The sequence below is a fragment of the Pezoporus occidentalis genome, unplaced genomic scaffold (genome assembly GCF_034315485.1).
Source record: "Pezoporus occidentalis ecotype Australia unplaced genomic scaffold, CSIRO_AGI_Poc_V1 ctg24, whole genome shotgun sequence".
In the NCBI taxonomy this organism is placed as follows: Eukaryota; Metazoa; Chordata; class Aves; order Psittaciformes; family Psittacidae; genus Pezoporus; species Pezoporus occidentalis.
In genome coordinates, this window is record NW_026914285.1 from 7,593,389 (window position 1) to 7,605,061 (window position 11,673).

Sequence of the window (11,673 nt, forward strand, 5' to 3'; positions counted from 1 at the left end):
TCCGTTTCTTGGTTCTGTGTATTTTTGACATAGTGACGTTGAAGCTACACTGTGGATATTTGGGAAGTTTCCCATAAGCCTTCAGTTATTTTTCCTTCCTAAAAAACCCAATGTGAAGAATATCATATATAAATTTAACTGGGGCTTATGTTGAGAGTGTTGCATGATTTAGACAAAAAGTGCTAATTCATTTTCTGAATCAGGGCTTAAAACAAGAATTCTGAACATGAGCATTCCAGTCATTGTGGTCTTTGGTAAATAGCTTCTGTCCGTGGATTCTTGTGGGATACTTAAAGGAAAGATGGTATGAAGTTGTCTGTATTTGTGTGGTCTCTTCAGCATGATCTGAGCTTGCAACTTGTTGATGCAACTGTACCTCTTAGCGATGTATGCTGTACCTGGCCTTACTGGATGTTTTTTTTTTCTCCTGGACACCTTCAGTTTCAGCCTACTTTTCATATTTGTGATCTACTTCTGTAGAGTCTGGGGATATGCTTTCATTTGGGGCATTTGCAAAAGTGAAGCTATTCTAAGCACATGTACTGAAATTGTGGGTTTGGATTTGTTTTTTCCCTGCTCTTCTAGGGAAAATGTTTCATCCAATATTTCAGTGGCCAGCTGTGGGCTGTAATTTTGATGGCTGCTTTCTGTGACACAAGACGTTATTTGCCTCCTGGAGTTTTTACTCTCTAGATGAAAGCTATTTAAGGAATTTCACTGTCAGATTTCAAATGATGGCAAGGGACTCTACAATGAGTGTTCCTGAATTTGACAGAATTCATAGTTTGCAGGCAACCAACATTTTTCTTCAAGATGTAGAACCAAATGAGTGGTAATGAATATATATATACGTGCTTGAAGTTTGATTATAAGGTGAGTTACAGAAAATGTTGTATCGATTGTTTTCAGTGTTGCCAGAAGAACCAGAACTAGAACTGTAGATGGAAATACTCATTCTAATACTTACACTGGAAACTTAAGTTTCTAAATACCTGAGGCAATCTCATTCTGATCTGTTTCAGATGTATCCAGAAATACTACAAAAATACTATGACAGCCTTTCTTACAGGATGCCTTTTAAGAGCAGTTTATTACAGTGCATAAAGGAACTTTGTTTAAATGTCGTCTTTTAAATTTCCAAAGCCTATCTAAAGAGTAAGACCCTTGAAGTGGTTTTCTTTTTCCTTGTTCAAAATATGTCTGACAATAGAAGCTAATCTTTATTCTCTGGTATGGAAGAAGCCCTGAGTGTGCTTCTCTTCACTGAAATTATTCAGTGGGATGAGATACGGTATTGATGGTAAAAATCACAAGCAAGTCAGTCGAACCCAATGTTTTTGAAACTAGAAGCACTTGCCAGTGTCAGTACTGTGGTATACACGTAATACCAGCTTTTGGGCTCAATGTGATGGAGCAGAATTTTCCTGTCATGGGATTGCTGTTGAAGGGAAACCAGCATCTGGTAATGATTTTGCATATTGGGTCACATGCTGTGACTTTCCCATGACTTCTGCTTTTGGAATGGATTTTGTTACTAGGATTGTTTTTGCAAAACCTTTAAGATGGAACTAAACCACTTTTTGTTCTGGTTTTGGTTCGTTTTTCTTTTTTTTTCAGATTCTTTCTCAAAGCTCCATTAAAAGTATAATTGCAGGAAACTTTAAACTGCAGGTAGCTGATAAACAGCCACATGCAAATAATCAGTCTCAGTGCTGAGCAGTCAAACTTAAGCTAGAGGAACACCAGACTTGACTTAGTCCTCGTGACAATCACAGTTTGTTAGGGCTACAGATAAGCCCAGAAAATTTCTACAGATTGAATTGTGGCACTGAGAGAGACCATTATTAAGGAAATTATTAAGTAAATTATTAAGGAAAAAAATATTCTTGATGCAGGTTGATATTCATCAAAATACAGTGAAAATTCTATGACACTTAACTTGCATTTCTTAACTGTCCACCCATCCCTCCCCCAAATTTCCCCATCCATAGCACCCAACTAAGAAGTGCAATGATATACTTTGAGAATTCCAAGACATCGGAAGTGCCACTTTTTGGTAAATGGATTTTTTGCCATTGCTGTCTGTGACAGATAACCCAGATTTTCAAAAGACTTAAGTGATTGATCACATACTGAGTATTTTAAGTAAATTTCTAGAAGTGTCAGCAAGATTGCCTGCAAGTTTTCTAGCAAGAGATCTTTTTCTAGGCCATTAACCCTTTATTTACTGCAGATATTTGGATGATACAACTGTGGATACATGTGCAGTAGAAAACATAGTTGGTCTTTGTAGATCATCTTCCTCTATGTTGCCTGCATGCCTGATACCGCAGCTAGCTGGCAAGTGAATGTCACACACATCTTGGTGAGGAGTGCTTTCCAATTACATTAATTGGTGGCCTTTGTAAATTCTTGTTTTCATCACAGATGATATTTCCTAGGTATCTGTTTTCCCACTGAGGCCAAAATTTGTATTGGCAGAGTATTTTGATTTGACAAAAGATTCCAAAAGATCTTGAAATGCAGCTGTTACCTGTTTTCCCTTGCACAGGAAACAAATGTAATACCAGGAAATCCCATTTTTAATACAGACAGATTTAGACTGTGGGAATTTGTTCAGTGATGTTGAATTGATGGTGCCAAAATGGCCATCTCAGCATGTGTTAGCAAGGACAAAATTAGTGTTAATAGTGGAGGCTACCACCATATAAGCAACACATGATGTAGTTAGTCTGACAGGAAATGACGGAATCGAGGAAACTTCTGCTTGACCATGTACCAACGTTGTGTCATGGAGATGCCAAACTTGAAAAGTCCTTATGCTTTTAACTAGTTGGGTTTTTTTGTGTGTGTTTCTGGCATCCCAGAAATAATGTCATCATTAGTACCAGATCCAACTCTGTTGCCTCAAAGATGTCTTTTTCCTTAAACAGCAAAAGCAAAGCATATTCAAAAAGAAAATGGTGTCAGTAGCAGCTTTGCTTAGCTGCCAGTAACTGTATTCCCTTTCCTTCACCAAGTGTCATGTTACTGGCATTTACTAAACCTGCCAGGAGCTGTTATCCGAAAGCAGAAGTGAGGATCTTTCCCTGGCCTGCCTTTCTAGCTCAGTGCTGGTACCTAGTGCTTTGAGCTCCCTCTACTGGACTCCTTACAGCAAATTAAAAATCCACAAAACAAGAGCTGAGGTGGGAGGGACAAGGACACGGGCAGTATTCAAACAGACTTGTAAAAATAATTATTTTTTTGGTTGGGTTGGGTTTGGTTTTTTTTTTGGGGGGGGGGGTGGTGTTTTTTGTGTTGTTTTTTTTTTTTTATTTCAGATTCATTAAATAATCTCTTAAAAGGAGACTGAGTTCAATTTAAATATACGAACTATTTAGCCAGTAATTTTCTGCCACAATGACCTTATCCTTAGAGCCTTGCCCATAATCCACATATATATTTGTAACTGACAGGCTATGTAATAATACAAAGCTGTGGATTTAAAGTAGGTTATAATACTTTATAATACATATATTACATATATATAATACAATATTTTTGTCTCTCCTGTAGTTTCAAATGAGATTTAAAGTTCACTGTATAAATGTATAATTTTGATTTAAATGTATATTTTTGATTAAAAACATTTCTCTTTTATTAGTGACTTCTGAAAGAAACCTGTACTTCATGTATGGCAGTTGTCTTTGTGCAATACATCTAGGTTTCATAATTATCAACAACAGAAGGGTGGGTTCTGTTGCTGCTGCTGCTGTTGATGATGATATTATCTAATACCAAATGGAGAGAAGGCCACAGCTGTTTGTCAGTTATTTCAACATCAGGTGGCTGCTTAGGCATGTGTTGCCAGTTAACTGTCTAGGTTAGATTAATGTGTGTATATATATCCATATTACCTGATACTTCAAAGCAATTCTCAGCTCTTTTGTTTCAGCACTGTCATTTCCTTGGGTTGGGAGGTGTCTGATTAGCATTTCTACATAAAACCCAGGGTAGCTTGTTCTAGTATCACTTCATAAAGAGAACTTCCAAAACCAGCTTTCAGGTATTGTTTGTGGAATTACTTGCAGTGTATTTTTTGCAAGATGTATTCCAAAGGAAACAAAACTTCAGTATTCATCCATTCTGTAATGGGTTCCATGTGTGCAGTTTGCAGCTAGTTTTGAGAATCTGTCTCTTTTTTTTTACCCTCCTCTAGCAGCTCTGTCCTAGGACTTCTTCCTGCCTGGGGACCTGGGATCTCTGCCCAGGCTGGGGGACATGGCAGTGACTCTGCGGTTTGCCAGTAGCGAAGCTGAGCATGGCCCTGAGACACACAGAAGACACCGATGTGGCTGGTTACACAAACTAAGAGATGTTGGCAGTTTCGTCTTTTCTCTATGGGAATGATGATACCTTAAAACTTTTAAATCTTTTCATGAGAGGCTCAAAAATGTTTTTCTTACATCATTGCTTCCCAAAATCTGTGTGTGGTGTGTGTATGTGCATACATACACTGGTGTATCTGCTTTCCTCTTCGGCATGTTTTCCGCTGAACATCTGTAGGAGTTAATTTCCTCCTTTGATTTTACAGGCCCTATTCCTACAAATCAAGCTCCAGAAAACACCTATGCTTGCTTACCATAGCTCAGTCTGCAGGGCTGGGGCCCTGCTCTTCTTTTCTGTTTTCTTTTTTCACTTGTGCTGGCATTAAGGTTGTAAATGTGTGAGATACAATCTGAATTCTCTTTCAAATACAAAACTAGATTTGCATTCACGATAAGCAGCTGACATGTACATGCTGTAGTGGCCAGACTGTTCTTTATGCTGGTTGCACCAGTCATTCCTGTCTCTGTGTGCCCTGTCTGTTTATAAAAGGAGCAGCGTGCACTTCCTCTCAGTTCTTCTGAATTTCTTGTCTGAGTCATAGCAAATTTCCTTTCACCTCTTCCTAGCAAGCTGCTTTATTTTTTCATAAGGCCCTTGCTGACCTAAAAGCTTATTCAGTTCACTGGTAAGACGATCCCCCACTTTCTCTTCATACTGCTCTGAAACTCTGCCTTTAGACATGTTTCTTTGTAATGGGTCTCCTCTCCTGCAGAGCTGCTGCCATTACCTTTACTGCTTTGACAAAGAACTTGGAGCATGTGTTGCTATTACCAGCCTGGCCTTTCAACTAAAGGCTGAGCATGCAAGTGATGACAGTAGCAAGTAATAGTCAAGACTAAGGTTTCTGTGGTGCTTTCTTCAATAAACAGCTAGGAAACTTTCTTAATTCTCTGGGGTGGCCTCAGGTTTTCTTCATCAGAAAACCACATCTCACCTACCACAGAAGCAGCATGAGATCATAGAGCCATAGAATGGTTTGGGTTGGAAGGGACCTTAAAGATCACCACAGACGGGGACACCTTCCACTAGACCAGGTTGCTCAAAGGCCTGTCCAACCTGGCCTTGAGCACTGCCAGGGATGGAGCAGCCAGAGCTTCTCTGGGCAACCTGTGCCAGTGCCTCACCACCCTCATAGTAAAGAATTTCTTCCTTATATCTAATCTAAATCTCTCCTCTTTCAGCTTAAAACCATTTCCCCTATTGGTATTCCTACATGCTCTTGAAAAAAGTCCCTCTCCAGATTTCTTGTAGGCTGCCTTTAGGTACTGGAAGGCTGCTGTAAGATCTCCCTGGAGCCTTCTTTTCTCCAGGCTGAACAACCCCAAGTCTCACAGCCTCTCGTCATAGCAGAGGTGCTCCAGCCCTTGTACCCTCTTTGTGGCCTCCTCTGGATTCTCTCCAACAGGTCCATGCCCTTCTTTGTGTTGGGGACTCCAGAGCTGAATGCAGTACTGTAGGTGAGGTCTCACGAGAACAGAGCAGAGATTGCAGGATCACCTCCTTTGACCTGCTGGTCATGCTCCTTCTGATGCAGCCCAGGACACAGTTGGCTTTCTGGGCTGTGAGTGTGCACTGCTGACTCATTTTGAGCTTCTCATTGAAAACCACTCCAAGTCCTTCTCCTCAAGGCTGCTCTCAGTCCATTCTCCACTCAGCCATAGTTGCGGTTGGGATTGCCCAAACCCAGATCTCTAATGACAATTTACCTCATCTTTGCTGCATCGTTTCTCTGCCCACAGTGACTGCAGAAGAGGGTCACCAGAGTTCTGGGTCCTTTTGTGTTCCATCTACAGCTGTGATATTCTGTCTGCTCATGCATGATCAAAGGCAAATGGCCCAAGTAATGTTCCTTGTCCCTGTACCAGAGGTCATAAAGGAGTGCCAATGCCTATACATAAAGCAGTGTCCTTTCTCCAGTCATAGGATCAATCTGTTTACATTGACTAGAGGTCTGGATGCATCTTTGGCAGAAAGCTGGGTTCTCTTGGTGTCCTCAGCTTCCCTGAGAGATCAACTGCCATATTGGTTATCCTTCAGAGACATTCTCGGGCACGGATTTCTGTTTTTAAGTGCTGAGGACTTACTATTTGCAGAAAATAATACCTAACAATTGGAATTAAGCACTTTGTTCAACCAAAGTTTTTCCAGAAAACTTTTAAGAACTTGAATCCTCCCTGCAGGAGGAAAACCACTTTCTGCCCATGCTGTGTATCTGTTCTTTTGCAAAAACTTCCTCATACAGAAGCCTCTGAGATGTAAGCAGAATATTTGTTAATGCATCAAATTAGTTTGGCCATATTTGCACGGCAACCCTTGACTCTAAAGAACTTTTGAGAGGAACCTAAGGGGCACTGATCACTACAGTTTTCCCAGTTTTAGTCACTAGTTCCCTTTAGAGAGTCTAATCACATTTGGCAGATTATACTGTTGGACAAATAGATGGCATTTGGTTACGATGTCTAAAACTAACTTAAAGCATTACCATTTCCAAACCCAGCTTGCCTAATTCATTTTCATGGACCCTGTTCCATCTCTTGTTGGAGGAGATTCTTACAAGTAATAACAAAGCCAAGATGTGAATGCTCCCCAAGTCTTCTGTCACCAAATGAGGTTAAGTCAGGAGAGAAATGGGCTCTGCAGGTGCCCATAGGCCCACATAGTTTTGGTATCAGGATTTCATAAGGCTCTGTGTGAAAAGCCAGGTCTCTGTTTTTGCTTCCAGATCTTCTGTCAATTTGTAAGGCCAAATTCTTTGCCTGAATCTTAGTTTGTACCTCATCACTGAGATGCTGGAAGGTTTAGACGGATATAGTCTAAGCGTTGGCAACACCCATCTGAAATTCCAGTAATAGATGAGATTCAGCTCCTGTCATAGGTCTCCACTCATGCTTTTCAGTAAGCATTATGGTCTTGTTCAGGCATCAAAGAGGAATGTTCTAAGGGTAAGGCAGTCCTGCAGGTTGAGATTTGACCTAACAGAAGAGCTGTCAAGACTGGATGAGTGTTGCTTGTTTTCTACCCCAGCCTAAAGCCTTTATCTCCCAAATCCTTCCTCACTCTCTTGTGCTGGATCTAGTAACTACCTGGTGCTGGGATGCATCAGTTCAACTAACCCCAAGAAGAGCTGTGTCAGATCAGCCAGGCCAGCGGGCCAGTGCCACAAGACAGAGAGGGGATACAGCCTCCTCCTTACAGTGCAGTGGGCTGTGCAGCTGGCTTGGCTTTTGTTCAGGCAGGGAGCTGGGAATTCTCTCCCAGGCATTTTAGTGTGGTTGCTGCCTGTACTTGCCCACAATATAAACATGTATGTTAGACAAGAACTCAAAGGAGAAAGACATGTTATTTACATGCAACTGGTTTTGAACACTCATGTTTTCTGGAGGTGCTTTTGTAAGTCACTTCTCAGTGCTGCAAGCCTTCCGTTACCAGAAATAATATAGTAATAATGGTGCAATGTGCCTTAGGGTGTGCTTGTCAAAGAAGAATGACTTATGGAATTAACCTCTTTTAACCTCCGACACTGTTGCCTTGAAAATCCCCACACCAAAAATTGTACAGTCCAAGCAATTACACATCTGAACATCAGTATTTGAGGAACTTGTTTTTTTCTGTCACTGTGATCTTTTTTTTATTAATGTAACTATTTACAATTATCAACTACATGCCCCAGCATCTTAAATTAGTGGTCATTTTCAGAAATCAAGATATGCCTTGTCTTAGAAATAATGATCTGGAAGACAAGTTTATCTATCGCAGATATGGGGTTTTTATCTATCCACACAAGCATATCTGCTTCTGCTGCTCTGTAAACTGCTCTAAATAGGCATGCCATGACTAACTGACTGTACTTCCTCTCTCTTTCTATAATTTATTTCATCAGTGAATGAATCACTAAAACTTTTTGGTTTAAAGCACTACAGCATGCCAAAATGCACGCGCTGCATGGGCTCACACCCACTGGCCACTAGGAAAGCCTGTTCTGGTTGCTCAGTTCACCAGTAAACAATCTAAATAATGCTCTAATTCCAAGTATGCAAGCAAGATTGAGGGAGGGAAGGGTTTCCTTTTTTTTCTTCCTGATCTCTTTGCCTTCTCTGCTTTTGACAGGCACAAACAGCATAGCCTTAGCCTCATATGAGTACAGCTTGCTGCTGTGACTGTGAGTGGGAGAAGGCAACCTGAAGAGAGCTTAGTGGGGCCAAGCTCCTGCTGTAATACATTTGTATTGAATACGAAACAAATAAAAATATTTCCTACCTTTTCCCTTGGTATTAATTGCTAACTGATATGCCCTGAGATTAAAAACAACACTTCCCTGTGCTACAAGGTCAAAATGCAAAGCATGACAGCACCAACTTTCCAGTTAAAATTCAAGAACTAGCACAAGGCAAATGTCTTTACTGGTATGACATAACTTCCTTAACTCGCTTTTTCCCTTTATAATCTTACCTCAGGATGCATGGGAGAAATAAAGTAACCTTTCTTCTCTGAGGAGAGGTCCAATCTTTAAAACCTCACTTCACATGATCAGGCATTTATCTTGTTGTGTAATGCTAAGGAAATCCCCCGGAGTCAGCAGTGGAGCCTCCCTCTGTGGTGACACAGAACTAATGATTTCCCAAACTAGTGCACATCCGTCTTACTGCCGGAGCTGCTGATTTATGGGAGATGATGAAGAATATCAGGTTCAACAAAGAGCTGGTGAGAAGTCAGACTCCTCAAGATGCTGGCCTGGGAAACCTGTGGCCACATGGCCACCTTGCCATGGGTCTTATCAGGTTCCTGCTGCCAGAGTCCTTAGAATACCTTAGTTTGCAGGGCCACATGTCAAGCATTTCTGACACTGCCTGGGGCTAGAGCAGGGTCAGACACTACTGGCTGCTGTGGGTGCTCATATCTCTTTCCAGGGTGAAGTCTGTTTTACCCAGCATTTCCTTCTGAGCACAGGCATCACTGCAGCCCAAACACCATGATGCCAGCTGTCTGTGCAGCAATTTATGGATGTTTTTTCTCCTAGTTGCGTTCCTGGCTCCTCTTTCCCAGTTTTGGATTCTTTTCCTCTTTTCTTCCTCTCAACTTTTTCAAGAGGAAGTGTCAGAAATGGATCCTGCAGCAGCTGGAGGAGCATGAACGCACCTGAGAGAACAGAATGGGTGCTAAAGAACGACTGACAGGAGCACAGAGGACCAAGACTTATGTGGCTGTGTTGAGGGACAACAGGAAGAGAATACATAGGTGTTTATCAGCTCTTTAGCACCATCCCAAATCATCTCTTCCCATGCATTTGTGAGATGAAATACTTGTTCGCTCTCTCATACACTCAGAGGGTTGTGTATACAGGATGTCTGAATGCAAAAATACAACATAATCTTTATCGCAAATATCAAGATATTAGGAGCTTTTTTTAAAATCTTGTCATTCACTTTTAATTTTGAACTATTTGATGGTAGCAGCTCTGCCTTTGCAGGTTGGGAATAAGACCATAGGAAGGTAAAGTGCTTGCTGTCTTCAACCATTTGCTATGCAATGATGTTTCCCATCATTACTGCAAATCTCTTGTGAATAAAGAGGGCTGCAGAAGGTTTAGTCTGTCAGGTGCTGGGGACCAGAACATTCTAGTTACTGAAAGTCCCACAGGGAGCAGAACTTTGAAGAGAATGAAGATGTCTTGCTGATTTGCTTTACACCCCTAAATACCCTTCCATCTACCTCCAAAAGGACTCAGTTTGCAGATGAGGGCCCAGATCATTCCAGCTTTCTCCCACAGGTTAGTAGAGCTGTCACAGAACAATCTGCAGGGAGAGGCTTTGTGTCTAAACAGACCGGTATGGTTTTCATGTTAGGCCAGTATCAAACAACTCAATTACATTTCTCTTCCAGGAATAACATTAAAAATCATAGCAGCAAACACCATGAGTTGGAAGAAAAGAGTTTGAAGAGCTTGTGAACATCTGTAAGTTCACATTACTCGAAACATCAGCAAATACCATAGATGAATTCCAGTGACTGTTAAAAATTTTTAGTCATTTACAAATTGGGTGGGAGGTGGAATTTTTCTTTTTTTATCTGCTTCCTTTTTTGTTAACTGAGTTAGCTGTAGCTCTTTACATGAGATGCCTGGAAGAGGGATAATGGAAGAGCACAAGGAAGATGGTTGATTTCCCTGTTAGACCACTGTGGTCCAATGTTGTTCACCTGCTGATCACTACCTGATATATGAGGCATCCACAAGTCTTACAATAGATGCATTTCACCTCTTTCTATGTGTTATATTTGGAGAAATTTCTTATATTCCATGGATTCAATTTTTGTTCAAGTTTATGTGCCAGAAATTGGGCTGCAGGAAAATGATTGCCTTGATATTGATTATCTGTGTTCTTATGGGTGAGTTGGTTTCAGTTTTACAAGGGTAAACCCAAGCATCCACATACAATAACTGTCAAGGCCGGACTTTAGAGTAGTAAATAGTTTGCACAATGAATTTTCTTTTTTTAATACACATAAGATTTCTCGGTGATTTTAAGAGCCTGACGCTTGAAGTGGCAGATGGAACCATTTTCCCTCTGAAATGTATTTCTTTCTACCTTCACTTGCTACCTTTCATGTTTTTATGTTGGTAATTTTTAGTGAGGGAAAAAGACCATCAAGAAAAACTAATTTGTTCCCTACTTTCTGATTTGACATTAGCTTTGCTTCTTGCTCCCTAAGCTCAAAGAAAATAAAGCAATATACAGAATTACCTCTGAACTCCTGTAGGTTCTACAGATTTCCTGGGTTAATAAATATTTTTTTCTTTTGGAGCTGATTAATAGGATCAGATGTTGCATTGACTCCAGTTCTCTCATCTCTATCTCCATAAAATCACTATTTTTTCTCAGTTCTCTCCTCCCTCTCTTCGACTCTCCTTAAGATACCAGTTTTAAGACGTCCTTATCCACTGATGGTGAAAACCATATATTTCATTAACCTTTTTTCATGGAGGCACAACCAGTCAATCTGACCTCCCTCCTAGCAGCCTGCTAGACTGTTAACAGAGTAATTTCTTTGACTCAGTAGGAAGCTCAAGGTGAGAGAGAGACATCAGCTGAAACAAAACCAAAAGACTGCAAAATTTTCCTGTCTGGTTTGACAAAGGGAAAAAACAAAACATGACCTATTATGGGATTTCTCTAACAATTGCACTAAATATGTGTCTTTCAGTGCAAGTGTAGAAGGAAACCCTGCTTCAGAAGTCATGGTTTGAGTTGCTCTTTAATAAGTTTCCTCAGTGAATCAAAAATTTTGCTAATGTATGAAGTAGAG